General features: G+C 33.2%; 1 pseudogene; it reads right to left on the reverse strand.

The window, feature by feature from the left end:
- Positions 1-503: 503 nt before the first annotated feature.
- LOC149154166 (aquaporin TIP1-2-like) overlaps positions 504-16,789 on the reverse strand; it is a 54,193-nt pseudogene continuing 37,907 nt past the window's right edge.

The following is a 16,789-nucleotide window of genomic DNA, read 5'->3' on the forward strand; positions in this document are numbered from 1 at the left end:
AAACTTCAGCTCGTCGATCTGTATCAGGATATCGACAAGGAAGCCGATTTTTTTGAAGCTATAGAAAAACGTAGAAAATTTAGAAATTTTAATTATCATCACAACTTCAATCTTTAATCGTTGTTGACATCCCGCATTTTAATTTTACAGTCATACGACTGGGAATCAACAGAGAAGAGTACGTCAAAAATCTCCAGGATGCCCACATTTACACATGCAATAGCTGAATGATGCATACGAAGAAGGTTTCGAGGGAATATTCTTTAGCGTTTAAGTTTTGTCTTTAAGATCGCCTTTTTGAAAAGAGGATTTTTACAGAATTTGACAAGCATCAAAGGATTTTCTGATGCAAAGGTCGACAAAATATGCGAAGCTGCGGAAAAGCTTGTGGTAAAAAAATCTATAGAGCTCGTTTTTTTAATGTATATGTTAACAGTAAAATCATAATCTATCATTTAACTCGTAAAATGTTTCGCTTATCTTGTTCGATCAACAGGTGGCCTTCATTTATATCGACAATGTTTCGCGACGAACACGGAGATGCACTCAAACAACTTCTCCCAAAGAATATGAGGAATGCAAGAAAATTGAGGTTGCTTCACTACACGAGATACAACAGCCACAGACAGCATTACCAGTGTAAAACGAGAATTCTGCCCAAGTACAACCGCCACAAACAGAATAACCATTGTAAAACGAGAATTCTACAGAGTTGTACCTTTGCAAAAGACACCTGTATTGCACGCAGAGATGTCACATACAAAGTAGAAATAAATCACCAAGTTTTACGCCGTGCGCAATTTTACCATTTGTATAACTCTTTGGCCCACTACCCTACAACTTGTCTATCATGCGATGGCCCAATCTGCAAGATGGACGACACAAAGAACAGACGCTTTGATATTAGGATGTAATGCATGTAACCCCACTATCAAATGAGAAACTTATTGTCACGAGGTGAAGCGGCTCCAACGGAAACATGAGCCACTCAGAGAAGTCCCGCGAGGCCTCCAACGGAACCATGAGCCACTCAGAGAGAAGACCCACAAGGCCTCCACTAATGAGGGGACCGACCCAGTAGATCCAGTGGTACCGCCATTTCCGGCTAACAAGAGTAGGCTCGAAGGCCCACGCAGGATTCAAGGCAGCCCCGCCTAAGGCACCGCCGGCCAGAATATTCACACCCAAAATAAAACCGACCGCGAGGGGCGCTATGGTTCCCCTACTCCCCCTTTTCACATCGATGGCTGTGGCGTACAGGGTGTAAACCAACTCCAACGTGATCACGATCTCCAGCACCACAACCTTCCAGGAGCCCATGTCGGACGAGACCACGAAAGGCGACGTCGACTGCAGCGAAATGAACGTATATACAATGAATATATATATATATACATATATATATATATATATATATAGAATGAATATATACATAAAGTGGGGTTGTTTCTTGGTTTACCGGGCCATTAGTGGCGGACTTGAGCCGGGCCATTGGTGGGGGACTTGAGTCAGAGAGAGGCAATGACAGCACCTAGAAGCTGCATGATCCAGTACAAAATGGCCCTTAGAATTGATATGCGATGACCCATCATAGCGCCGAAGTTCACCGCCGGGTTGACATGGCCGCCAAAAATGTTGATATCGACAGCCACAGCTATGAACAAATCAAGCGCATGCGGGAGAGCCATTGCCACCAGACTGGCTATGGTGGCGGCATCACAGCCGGTGAGCTTCGCTGGAAAATCAAGAAACTACGAACCGTGTTATGATCATAAATGGAACAAGCTTACGAAAATGGAAGCTTTGGGCTTTAGGGTTTCAAGTTTGGAGTTTCGTACCTTAAGCCATGAGGTATGCTTCGTTGGCGAAGACGAATATGAACCTGGAGAAGAACTTGGCTATAATAAAAGTTAGCTATGAAAGATGGATTGGACTCCAGTGATGGCTGTCCTTGCAGTTGGGATGGAATTACCTGAGGCAATTTTACAGGTATGGTTATTATTGTTATTCAAATTGTACATAAACTAAATTTATGAATAGTTGATGGTGGATGAAGTCTTGCCTCCTGAGCCCTTTTGTCTTTTGAGCTTTCTCTTCTTAGTTCAATATCATTAATATCTTTTGGGATAAACAGACACAGTGAAAGCATAAAAATGACACAGTTAAAGCACAAAAAATGGATGCATTTAAAGCACAGGAAATTAAAGAACCACAAAAAATAGCAGTTAAAGCACAGAAAATAGATGCATTCAAAGCACAGGAAATTAAGGAACCAAATTGATGCATTTTCTGTTGAGATTTTGAGTAAGGTTGCGGTAAATTCACCTTGAAATTGTTGTGCTAAATTTAAACTTGAACAAGTTTTGTGTCATCGCGTTGTCTGTCAGTCATAATTAACAGGTTTTCCATCATCGTATGCAGTTAGAGGAATAGCGAATCGGTCACAATTAACAAGTTTTCCCCAAATGGATGCTTTTTCTGTTGAGTTTTTGAGTAAGGTTGCGGTAAATTCACCTTGAAATTGATGTGCTAAATTTACACTTGAACAGGTTTTGTGTCATCGTGTTGTCTGTCGGTCATAATGAACAGGGTTTCCATCATCGTATGCAGTTAGAAGAATAGCATATCGGTCACAATTAACAAGTTTCCCATCCTCGTATCCAGGGAGAGGAATAACATAAAATAAGAAGTTGAGAAATAGAAGAATTTCAAGAATCTCTGAAAGGCACCGAGCTACATGCAAAACAATTCTTATGCTAGCAAGTGTCAGACATGTGGCATCAATAACCCTGTGGGTTGGCAATCGTTTTAGATATGCTGTAGCTTGGGATATCATATGTACGCATTGCAGAGAGAGAACAAAACATGAAATGTTTTCCAAGTAATGCTAAATAGAAATTAGCATTAAAGTAGCCATGAACTGAAGTTTAAAAATTATTATCCTAAGTTCTATAAAAATATAACGCTTTCTCCGCAATAAGAGATCGAATCTGAAACATTGGGGAAAATTTTGCTATCAGATATTTATGTTAAAACATTACATAAAACATTCAATAATGTGGTTAGTCAAACCATATTAATATTGGGTCAATGCCTATCGATCTCCATAGTCCCAACTCTTATGCTAGAAAGTGTCAGACATGTGGCATCAATAATGTTGTGGCCTGGCGATGTGGGTTGGCAATCACTTTAGAGACGTTGTAGTTTGGGATATCATATGTATGTATGGTTGGGGATTTCTCTGAGAAAATCCCAAAAACAAACAAAATAAACTCCATATTAATATTGGGTCAATGCCTATCGATCTCCATAGTCCCAACTCTTATGCTAGAAAGTGTCAGACATGTGGCATCAATAATGTTGTGGCCTGGCGATGTGGGTTGACAATCACTTTAGAGACGTTGTAGTTTGGGATATCATATGTATGTATGGTTGGGGATTTTTCTGAGAAAATCCCAAAAACAAACAAAATAAACTCCATCACTGAAGAACAGAGTATTACATCACCATAAATACATTTCTCTTCATTAAAACAAAATGTTTGATACAAACTTCATCCTCTTCGCTGAGAGAGATTTACTAGGTAAAATTCTCTTTTTCTTTTACTGCTGTAAAACCCCTTTTACATTACTGCTGTAAAAAAAAATTTACATACTCTGGTGTTGCTCACCCGACACATAATATTCATGCTCATTTCATTACATAATGCACTGCTTTGCAAAACACCCAATTTTCTTTAAAAAAAAAAAACAACACACACATCATATGCGCTCCCCCTATTCTTTTGTTGCTGCTGGCTTCTATTTTCATCCCGTGTGCAAATATTACCACACGAGCACTGCTGTGTAAAAACTTTTTGGTTTTAAGACGCGTGAGTTTTCATATTACAAAAATGGTCAACTACAAAATAAATACTTGCCGTATATAAAAACTTAAAACCATTACCTACACCTATGACAATGGATTAATAAAAGGTATGGTCAACCAAACTTAAGTTTTACTCCACGCTATGTAATTAATGCAAGCTTGTACGCAAGTATGAGCGATGGACTGCGGATATCGATCAGGGAGATCCGACGGCGGTGGAGGATTTCGGGAACCATCACATAACTGACCATTACGTCCCAAAATATTATATATGATGACGTATAGGGAGGAACACGTGCCCAGATTTGATTGCATCGGGCTCGATCATACGGAAACTGCCTTCACGCAAAAGCCGTCCGATACGCATCAAGGTGGTTTGTGGTTTTGCTGCCGTGGTTTTGAGATGCGCAGTTGAAATTAGATTTGAACCTGCATTGTAGGGAGAGAAAAAAACATTAAATGTTTTTTAAGTAATGCTAAATAGAAATTAGCATTAAAAGTAGCAATGAACTGAAGTTTAAAAATTATTATCCTAACTTCTATATAAAAATATGCGGATTAAGTAAAATTTTGCTTGATCAGATATTTAGTTTAATACATTGCATAAAAAAATTCAATAATATGGTTAGTCAGTCCATATTAATGTTGTGTCAATGCCCATCGATCGCCATAGTCCGCCAAAGGCAGGGACTAATAAGAATTATGCTTTTATTCTCTGCTACAAATATGTTGAACCAAAAGAAATAGTATTTTGCAAATACGCCCAACCTTATGTTTCAAATTCTACTGTTTTGAAAATTGTACGACGATGGTGGCTTTTTAATTTGGGAAGAAGCTCGCAAGTCGATACTCCTTGTTTAAAATAGTGTGCAAGCTCACGATATGTATCATATTGAATACAAAGAAAAAACTATTAGTATATTTTGGTGAGTTTGATTGTGCAATTTCAATGCCTTTTAAGGAATTTTAAAGATTGTTATGGAGAGTCCGAAGGTGGTAAAGATTGTTATGGAAAGTGCAGAGGGTCCGAAGGTGGTAAAGATTGTTATGGAAAGTGCAGAGGTGGTTTTCATGGTGTGAAGTGTGGAGTTATAGAGGCTTTTATAGAGTTAAGATTTCCCAGTGAACTTTACCGTCGCTTGCACTTCTGCATTTTGTATAATGACATATTTTTTCTCATATTTGTTTAGCACCTTGGTATGCCACCACTCAGTGAGGGACTTATAATCTTATCATTTCTGCTTGGCTGGGCAGAGTAGTATCAGTGTAATACATGACAGAGTTAGTGTTAGTGTGAGAGTCAGAGCACTCATTGATGGAATGGCCACTCACAAAATTAGCATTTTTTTTAAATGTTTTTTTAAGCACTAAAATTATGGAAAATAAATTACAATTCACTAGGGGAATTATGTCACATCAAGACATGCTCAACAAATGGAAAATTAGAATTAATAAAATTTCCAAAAATTAAAAATTATTTTTGAATTTATAGAAAAATAGAGATATTCAACATTTTCTCGAAACTTTAATTAAAATTGCTATAACAACTACAAACTAATTAAAATTCAATAAACTTTGACTTCCAAGTAAATGCTATACTCCCTCGTAAGGTAAAGACTATTAAATTAGTGTATACTCCCTCGTAAGGTAGAGACTTAAATTAGTGCATCCCATTGTAAGAGTGAATTAAATTTAAAATTGCTATAACCACTACAAACTAATTAAAATTCAATAAACTTTGACTTCCAAGTAAATGCTATACTCCCTCGTAAGGTAAAGACTATTAAATTAGTGTATACTCCCTCGTAAGGTAGAGACTATTAAATTAGTGCATCCCATTGTAAGAGTGAATTAAATTTGAATGTTTTTTAAAGTGACTTCATTTAACATTTTTGTGTGCACAAGTTATGTTATTGGATTCATTTAAGTATTCATTTTGCATTTCAAGAAATCAATATGATATGCAAATTATTTGTTATAATTAACAATTCTAATAAATGACGAGGAATGTACGAAGGTTCAAGATGGAGATTGAACAAGATGAGAGAAAAAGACAAAAGCAACCAAAGAGAAACTTGTGAAGAAGTAAAGAAGAAGTGACACATAGTAAGAGAGGGGGGATAGGAAGGGTTTGTAATTTTTTGGGAATTTAGTAAATCAATTTTAAATGTTTGTTGTATTTGATACGTATTATAAGGTGGAAGGTGGCGCATCAGGTGTATCAAAGTTTTTTGTTTAATTTTCTAAAAGTATATTAATACAAAATTATTTTTCTAAGTGTTTTGTAAGCCATGTTAAGACATGTCTATATAGATTAGTGTGCTAACATATATAATCATAATCATGTAGCATTCATATATGTTATGTATAAAGTGGACATGATATCAAGTTGTGGAATTAAACAGTTGGATAGTTATGGCGGTAGAAAGTGGACTTGTATCTAATCTTGATGTGGAATCAAAGAAATTGAGTATTCAATTAATGGGGGAAATGTGAGATGAAATCATCTCAAACTATGAGGGACCAAGTTAGAAAGAGTTTAAGGCGTTGACGAACCATGTAGGTGAAAAGGGGTCCTAGAGAGCTAACAAGTATAGTAGATGACATTCATCTATTTCAGTAGATGGATTTCATTTTATATGTATATCAATGATAAAAAAGATTCAGGATGAAGAAGAAAGTTTCTATCTATATGTATACGAGAATGAATAAGAAAGGCCATAATGAAGAAAGAATGAAGAAGAAAGTTTCTATCTATATGTATACGAGAATGAATAAGAAAGGCCATAATGAAGAAAGAATATATGAAGACACAAATGTGATCATTGATGCAACATAAAAAAATAATCGATGACAGTGCACATGGAAGTATTATGACAACAATGATATTGGTTATGAAAGCAATGGGACTCAAATGATGCTGATAATGAATGTAGAAATTGTATAAAGTGTTTTGGAATGGTGTCAAGATTATATTGTTATAATGTGATCAAAACATTATATCATGTTGACTTCTTGTAGTGGTTTGAGAGAATGTTTGAGAATGTACCTAATATCTCTATCAATGGAGTTTTCTATAGTATGCACTTCATTCAATGGCGATTTAAGCCTAATGAGGAAATGTGTACCCCCATGTACTTTGTGGTAATATAAAAACCACATTGTAGTACAGGTTTACAGTAAGTCAGAAACGAAATTAGAAAGGGAAGTTTGTAGTGAACAGGGAATCAATTGGTGTGATTGTCCTTTAGTTCACAATGGATCATGTGTTGCAAAGGACAACATCATGTTGAAGACCTTAGGTGATTGAGATTAACACAAGTAGTTGTTAAGGGGGAGTGTTAGAGTATATAAATCCAATTTTCCTGGGCTTTATCATTAGTTTCAATGGAGATTGTTCCTAGTATATATGACATTGTTAGAACCAGTTGGCATTAGGGATTATTGTCAACTAGTTACTAGATTGGTGTGATGTTGAGATATTTTCTCAACTATTTGATTGGGTGATCAAGATAGTTTCTATATCATTATATAATATACATGTATTTATATTTGTAACATTATTTAGTTAGTTAATTGAAAGAATTCTTATGCAATTCTATTTCTATCTGAGAGTCTTCATAAAAACACACACATCTATACATATCCAATATTATCCTAAATATAACAAGTTACAGTCTTCTACAAAATCAAAGAGTGGTCTAAAGACCTATTATAATAGTATAAATAAGAGCATAGTAAAGTGTAAATTGAAAATATGTCTCTATTTAGTAGTAATTGCATCGATAATCTCCTCCCACTAGATTTGTTTAATAGGTAAAGTAAGATTTGCATACTAAGTACCATTGGTGGCATTTAGAGTAAACAAAATATTTTCAAAGAGTTATGAATTCTCCTTAACTTGGGATATGAGTGGAATAAGAATGATACTCTAGAAATCCAGTTCATAATTCATCATCCACTTGAGAACCATGCGGGAGTCTACAAGTATCTAGAGATTATGTATTCCTCTAATCATAACTTTCAACCATAAGCATCATAATGCTGTGGATTCACCATAGCTATTAGTACCTATTCCTAGATATTCTTTATATTGGACTTAATCATTATTTTGTCATCAAGAATGAGTCTATTAAGAAAAATATAAAAACGCATTGTCTAATTGTTCTACATTTTAGAATTTTGGGCCGACACGATGAAACAATTTTTGGTCAAATAAAGATTTTTATTATTTAAAATGCATTTTTGAAAGTGTATATAAATCTAGTGCCCTAAAAAAAGACCTAGAACACTAAAGCTGTACACAATTTATAGTTCAAACGTGTAATTTTAACAAATCACTACTAGATTTCACATAAATTTCACTAAAAATATATACGTGGAAAAAAAATTCAAAAACATAAAAGAATTATAATAAAATATATTAAAATAATAAAACCACATACCATATCACATTAACAATATACCATAGGACAACATTACACTCCGTTAAATGTATGAACTAGTGAATATCAATGGACATTTTCTCATTAATAATAATTTTTTTCATTAATAATAATTTTTTTAAGTAAATTAAATTGGTATAAAGTTAAAAATCGTAGTTCAAAATAACAATGAAAAATTTATATTTACATACACTGTATATATATAACATTTATTATTTTTATAAATATAGTTATAAACTTATTTTTGCTACAAATAAGATAGTTATATAATATTATTATATGATTATATTACGATTATAATTATTATGCTATATTAAATTTGTTATGATATATATTATACATTTATTAGATGTATGATATATAATTTAGTTTCAATTTTATCATATAATATATTTGTTATAGCTTGAGTAGATACGATGATTAAGGATACATGTTTTTTTATAAAAGGGTATAATTTTAAATTTAGAGGGTGATAAAATATGTATATTTTACGAAATTTTAATGGTGTTGTATTTTATTTAGAACATAAAATAATGTTAATGATGATGATGGTGATGGTGGTGGTTAACATCCATTGAGACCAAATTTTGGTCTATCGGACCTAAAGAAACAAATTATTTAGTTTGATTTAAGATTTTATTCCTATGCTCAAAAAGCTTGGAGAGAAGCCTCCTGAGCTCACTATAATTTTGACATCGTAAAAGGCTAGGAAGGTCAGTATTGCGACAGAGATTATGAAACTGAGATCTAATGTGGTTGTACGTGGGGCACTCTAAGAGGAAGTGGTTTTCATCCTCGATGTTCCTATTCTCACAAAGATGGCAGATCCTTTCCATCCATGGTGTTTTAGGAATTTCCCAATGACCTGTTTCACTATGGAGCTCATGAGAGTTCATTCTAATCTTCGCTATATTAATTTTCATCTTTGAGCTAATTAAAACAGAGAGATAATTTTGATCTTCTAGGGTGGGGTTGATGACCTTCTTATAATAACTTAATTTTCTTTTAGCTGCTAAATGTTTCTCACACCACATTTTTTCTTTGAACTTAGAAGCAACACTATTTTTAATGTTATTAATGTTTTGCAAAGCATCATTCTCGTTGATCTCCCAAAGGTTTAACCAGGTCTTCATGTCTTTATACCACCCTCACTTGAGCCTTAGGTGGTTTTGTCTGGAATTTAAAGCTAGCTTAAGAAGTCTATGATCTCCTATGTTATTGAGTTTTTGCTTGTACAACAGAAGCCTAGTCATAGCTAGGCTCTCGATAGGGGAAATACTTATTTGTATAAGGAGAATAGGATAGGGTGTATTGCTTTTAATTTTCAAGTTATACGTTATAAAATGCTTCTGGATTTGCTCAATCTTTCTCCACGATTCTCTAGAGATGCTGCAACCCTAGACCTCACATCCATATAAGATAACAAGAGTGACTAAAGTTTCAAAGAGGGACTTCTTTTTATCCCACATTATGAGGTTTGTCGTTTTACAATTATTTTCAAGACCAAAATAAGATTTCCACCCCCCATTAATCCTTTTCTCAATTCTATAGTTCCCATTGAGCTTGTGATGAATATCAATTCCTAGGTACTTGTAAGAATACACTTCCTCCAAGTTATTATTGTCATACATTAAATTAGCGTAAGTGTCCTTCTTAGATTTGATAATCATAACTTTATTATATATATAATACTTTATTATTTCCTGAATATTCATCATATTATCAAATTGATAATATCAAAATATTAACTAAATTGAGGATTATATAAATTAAAAAATTTCAAATAAAATTTAATACATAACTTCACTAACCCATTTTTTTATAAAATGGTATAATTTTAAATCCAAAGAGTAATAAAGTATGTATATCTCACGGAAATTTAATAATATTGTATTTTGTTATGCTCCTATACCAATAGATGTCATATTTCATGATTGACTAGTTAAAAATCCCTAATATGTTCATCATTTCCCTGCTGCAAAGGTTTTCCATATTATGAAGATTTCAAAAACTAAAAATGAAAAGAGGGTATGCCCTAAAAGAAAAATCAAAGGGAAAAAAGAATAAGATGGTCAAAAAATGAAGAAATGAACCCCAAAGAAAAGGACCATGAAAGTGTGCAAGTCCAAATGCCACTACTATTTCATGTTCTATAAATAAAGTTTCATGTACAGTTTGTGGAACTCTTTGTCACAACCGATGAATGCTCAAATACTTCAATTTTGGCCAGTTCATGGTCGAATGTCTTGTTTAGAGACAGAGAATAAATTCTGTCCAAACTGTTTAAACTTGACAGATAAGTAGATAGGTAGAGAAGCAAAGGAGCTCAATAGTTTAATCTGAGCCCTTGGAAGAACTAAGTGCAGATTTAGATAGGCTTGGCATGTAAAGAAAAGAAAAGAAGATTTATGAGAGGTTGCTAGTCCAAGTGCACCCAATGGAAAAAGAAGAAAAAATGTTAGGCTTAGTAGGCTGGGTAGGCAGTTTTGATGTTGCAGAAAGAAACTTGTGATCAATTTTGTCTTCATAATGATTAAATGTTACTTCTATCACAACTACTATGACAGAAGCATGACTAATTCCCCTCCATCCTTCTCCAAATCACTCACTAATCTTCCCCCAAAGATATGGAGGTCTGCTCAATTTCTCCAAATTACTCCATCTCATTTCATAAAACACCTAAGTGAAACCATTTTTACTTAAGGAGACTATGCAAAATCACATATAAACTTGTCTCCTTAAGCCTAAGTTTTTAAATTCTATAACTTAGTGCTCTTTTTCAACATATTTCTCATATTAATGATCTCTTCCAATGATTTGATCCTATTATGCTTGGTCACAGAAGAAGCTTTTTCCCAATCTAACTGAGCAGTTGTGTTGTCTAAGGAACTCTGCAACTAGTGGGCCTACATTTCTTTGTCAGCCAGTGTAGAATAAACCATTTCTCCAGTATACTTGTGGAGCTCAATCTGGTCCAATGGGTGAATATCTTCAACTAGGACCTCTAAATTTGTCTTGATATAATTTGCTGCAAACCAGGGTTGCTGCACCTTCGGCTTAAAATAACTCATGATCATTTTTCCTTCTTTGATGTCATATGCAGACATCAACCTTTGCTTGGTTGAGGGGGCCATTTTTAAGTATTGATTATACATTTCAATTCTCACTCGATCATTCCTGGCCTTTATCTCTGTGAAGGTTCGTTTGATGTCAGAGGGTTGTTTGCCTTGTGGCCTAGTAGATGAGACCTCAACACTATGATGTCTTTCTAGCTCTTGCCTGTGTGAGCTAGTTGATGTATCTACCACTGGGGAAGTCTGTTGGCTGATTACCTTCTCACCTCTGAGGCTGTTTGTTGTTTCTTCAATGATTTCCTCTTTTAACAGAGGATCCAATCTTTTCCTCTTTGCACCTGGTTGCTCTGCAGGTCCACTGATAGGTGTGGCCTCTTCTATGTCTCTCTTCTTGCCCTTTTCCTCATTTAGAGGAGTTTGTAGAGCTGGGATTTCAACTGCCTTAGATTGGGCTGGAGGAATTTGCACTTGTTCCTACTCTCTAGACCCCCTGGCTGATCGGTCATTATTGGCCACTCTGTAGTTTCCACTTCTTTGCCCTTTGAGGTGCCTCTGATTGATGTGTTGGTTCTCTGCACAGGCTGCTGAGAAGTTCCAGTAGAGGATGTTCCAACTGCTGAGTGTTGAGGCAGCTTGAAAGATACCTGTCCAAAAGAAGCATTAATTGTCATCAGATATTATCTTCTTCAGATATTTTGTAAGATATTTTGATGTTTTTGTATAAATACCCCCCTAGACGAAGTATTTGGGGTTGGTTGGTGTATGTTCATAGCTTTGACTATAATACAGAAGTTATCTAGAATAAAAGGCTGTTGGAACCATTTTTGTCTGGCTTGCTGAATGAGAAATTGATACTGAGGACCATGTTACAGAATTCTTGAATCATCTTATGGATCAATAAGTCCCTTCTAAACTTGTGTTTTATAATTTCTATGTTTATTATATCTTCTATGTTTCATGATCTCAATAATAAATAAAAAGAATAATTCAGAATTTGCTTGACTGCACTATGTCTTCAATCTTTGTTGTTTTCTATGTTTTCTTCAAAATTAGAATAAACAGTGAATTCTTAATTGCTCCTGTTCCACTGATTCTTTCATCTTGAATATTTGCTAAGGAATTCTTAACTTCTCCTTAACAGTAGTCAGCCATTTTCCCTCTGTCAACATGATGAAGGATTCTTAATTGCCCTTCACCCATTGACTCGATTCCATCTGATTCCAGCTTATAAATTTTTCCATATTTGAGTACCTTGCTCTGTGATACCTCCACTAATAAGAAACCTAATCCAAGAAGCTATCCTTCTTTGACTCCATCATGCCCAATGGACTGAAAATTTTCAGTTTTACCTCACTGTTCTATTGAATCTTCATCCCTCCAACCCAACTCAAAACAAAACCCTTGCGCTTCATAGCTAGTCTAATATACCTCAAAACAAAGTTAAAACATAAAGAGAGAGCCCTCTCTGGATGCAAATTGGCTAGAATCTGTATCTAAAATATTGGTCTGTGATTACCTCGGCTGTATTCCCTTTCTTACAACTTTAGGGAACAACCTGAGTGATAACATATTTTATTTTAAGAACCTAAAATAGTGTTAATATAAAGTATTATCTATTTATTATTTCACGAATATTTATCATATCATCAAATTAATAATATCAAAATATTAACCAAATTAAAAATTATATATAATTAATTTTTTTAAGATAAAAATTTGATACATAATTTCACTAACCTAATTCCTTGAAATTTTAGTAATTTATAAATACCAACTTATCAATATGATATTTTGAAAGTTTCTTATAAAACCCATTTTAAACTACAATAATGTAATATAAATATATATAATATTATTTGTAAAATTAATCTCAATTTCAAAATTGTATCGCATAAAATAATTGCAACTCAACTTCATAATTGTATTAATAAATAATGAGTTCATACAGGTGAAAAAAAATAAAATGGTGAAGGAATAACATGTTAAAGAGTTTTAATAACAACATTTCGGACTACCAAGTGAGTCCATCCTCAGGGGATACGTCAACAGATTAAGAAGATATTAATGATATATCCTGAGCTACTTTTGTATGTATATATATGGATTATGAAGAGGATTAATATAAAAGATGAGCTACTCTTGCATGTATATATATAGATTACAAAGAGGATTAATATAAGAGATGAGCTACTCTTGCATGTATATATATGGATTATGAAGAAGATTAATATAAGAGATGCGCTACTCATAATTGTATCACATAAAATAATTGCAACATACCTTGTAGTGCAGTACTGACTTAAAATATTAAGATCTCATAATGTTTGTTCTATTGTTTAAATGAGAAATTATTAATTAACATTATTATGTATCATGTGTCTAGTTTGAAACATTGGAATCCACTAATATAAATATATAAATTTTCAACTTCCACTATTTAACCTATTCATAACGCTATTTCTCTTAATTATCTTGATACAATTTTTAAACATGGTTAAAGCTATGTTATTTTCCTCTTTTCATAGGTTGAGGGATGACATTCTTATGCTTGTTTAATCTCATTGACCTATAGATATTGATTATGGTAGGAATAAACATTATTTTATCATTAAAATGATTGAGAATATGAAATTAAGAGAACATAATATATTTAATTTATTATTAGTCTTTGTCATAGTAGAATTTATAGAACTAGATTAATTTATTGATCATTATTAATTTAGCATTGACGAATCCAAGTTATAATGTTTAACTTTGAAAAACAAATATTTTTTTTCAATATTATTGAAAATTTTATTTTTTAAACATTTGATTGGACCACAATTTTGAAGGTATAGTCTTCGCTTTATGTGGATACTTGTCTCATATTGTTTTGCCATTATTTGGATGTAGTTACAATATTTATGTCATGATTTTAAAATGTTTGTGCAATGACTTCTCATTCTTAAGATTTATAATTAAAATCCTTGAAAATAGCTCATACTGACAAGCGATTTGCCATCATTTATGACCCACTATAATTTAAGAAAGTATTCCCATAACACCATTAAACAAAATAACAAAAAAATTAATAATATAAAACTATTTTTATTATTTTTAATTAAAAACATTGAGATTTTATTTATTTAAAGAAAAAAGAAGCTAAAAATACAATTATGAACCTATTTAAAAATAAATAAACAATGTTTAAAAAAAAAAAATCCAACTTTAGAAACAAATTTAAATAAGAAAGTGGTTAAAGACACATAAAAATAGTAGGACAAAATTGAGATCAACATGAGATTTATTTCTATTCACAAAGATGTACATATTAATACATTGACGTAACCATTGGTTTCATATTCCAAGAGGTCTATTGGATATTTTTGGCTATTGGAACTCCTCCACACCAACTCTTACGAATTAAGTGTCCAATGTTTCTCCCTTAATCTGAAGGGTGTATGGAAGTCCAAGCGAAGAGATAAAAGACAAAAATGAATGGCATCTAATGGATAGAAGTTCTCTCTAAAATGGTGGTTTAAGGAAGACCACAAACGAAAATAGGTAGAATAACTTGAGAATTGGACCCCTAATTATTTAACATTGACCACCAACTCTAAAACTAAATATCAAAGCAGTTCTTTGGATAGTTATAAATCGACCTAGAAGTTGAAGTCTTCTATGAAATAGAAGTGATTGCCAATGATGGTTTAAAGATGACCAAAAACTAATGTAGTATAAACCAAATGCTTCTATCAGTGGTGGTTTAGGGCAGGACATCAACTAAAAATATGATCATGGAACATGATTTTGTCACTGGCTACAACTATGAATATAGTTAAGGTTGACTCTAGCTCTAGGTTGTGGCTCAGGCTATGACTCAGGCTCTCTTGATAAATATTCAAATAGGGTAGTTGAACATCAACTCCCCCTGTCATATACAAGGTTAGAAGATGAAGAAATATCTCCTACAAGATGTGTAATTACTCGAGAATGAACTCTGAAGTATGACTGAAATATATTGTTTGATATTAAAGACCATTGCCAAGAAGTGATTCATCCAAGGTGAATCTTTGTCCTTGTAGGAGTCTTGTTTTTGGAACATTTGTTTGAATGATGATTGTGTTTACAATAATTGTCACCTGGGTGAGGATTAAAACATTGATCTTTCACATGGCCAACTAAGTCACAATGTTGGCATTTGAAAATATGTTATGGAAGTGATGTACAATGTGGAGTAGGAGAAGATGAATCATCTTGAAGAAACCCAACACTATGAAACACCATTAGCATAGAATATTTTTGGATATGAGAAGATACATCCATATCATATCCAAGATTAGTTTTGTTCTAGTTGCTAATAATTTCTTCCCAGGTTTCGATTATGGGCTTGGGAAGTGCAACATGAACCTTTACATTTTCATGAAAATTTTCTCCTGAAATTGGTACTTGATGGGAATTAACCTCAACTTCACTATTTTGATCAATTTATTGTTGTTTATGAGAGTCGGTCTCAAACTTAAAAATAGGTTTTTTATAAAAATAAACTAGTTGGAATGATTACTGTTCTATTGTATCTCATCTTGTTGTAGTTGTAACTCAAGTTGGAGAAACTCATTTTTCGCACGTTCATCTTGTAGACATATTTTAATATCAACAATACTAGCTTCACCAATTTTCACTGTGATTTCAATAGTATAAAGGATTAGAGTTCTGCATAACTCTAATAATCCATCAAATCTAACAATTTTCTCAAAGAACATATTACACTTGCAATCATCTTTGAAAGGGTGTCTGCTTCAACCAAAAAAGCACCTGCTTACAATGTAAAAGTAATAGTGAACTTGCATATAATAAGACACCATACACATTCAAATAAAACTCCTCTTCAAAGGTGGTATTGCAAGAAGACGAAATCTAAATAGACTTAAACCATTTGAATCCAAATAGTGTGGGGATGGTGCTCAAACCAAATGAAGTAATTCTACTCTCAAAGAAATTATATGTGTCAACATAACCTATTAAAATGCTACCACCAACATCATGTGAGAGTGGAGATGAAGAGGTGTCACCAATATTTAACATGTATACGATAATATATTCATCAAAATATAGCGTCTAGTTTACTATTTGACCATCTAAATGATCATGGATGGTTACAAATGATTCAAACAATACCGATTCAAAGTCTTGCACGAAAATTTTATTCCTTTGAATATTATTTTCTTTAAGAATATTTATCCACACGTGTTACATGTTTCAAGTTTGGGCTATATCTCTCATTCATGTGCCTAAATGATATTTTCCTTTATCTGTAATCAAATCATTCGAATAAAAGCACAATAAATAAAGGTGATGGTATTATTAAAGTCTCACACAAAAGATGTTGAAGTCAATGTTCTCTTCTTCCCTTGGCCTTGAAGA

The sequence above is a fragment of the Pinus tabuliformis genome, chromosome 9 (genome assembly GCF_031772625.1).
Source record: "Pinus tabuliformis cultivar Carrire ecotype Pingquan chromosome 9, CPIR1, whole genome shotgun sequence".
Lineage (NCBI taxonomy): Eukaryota > Viridiplantae > Streptophyta > Pinopsida > Pinales > Pinaceae > Pinus > Pinus tabuliformis.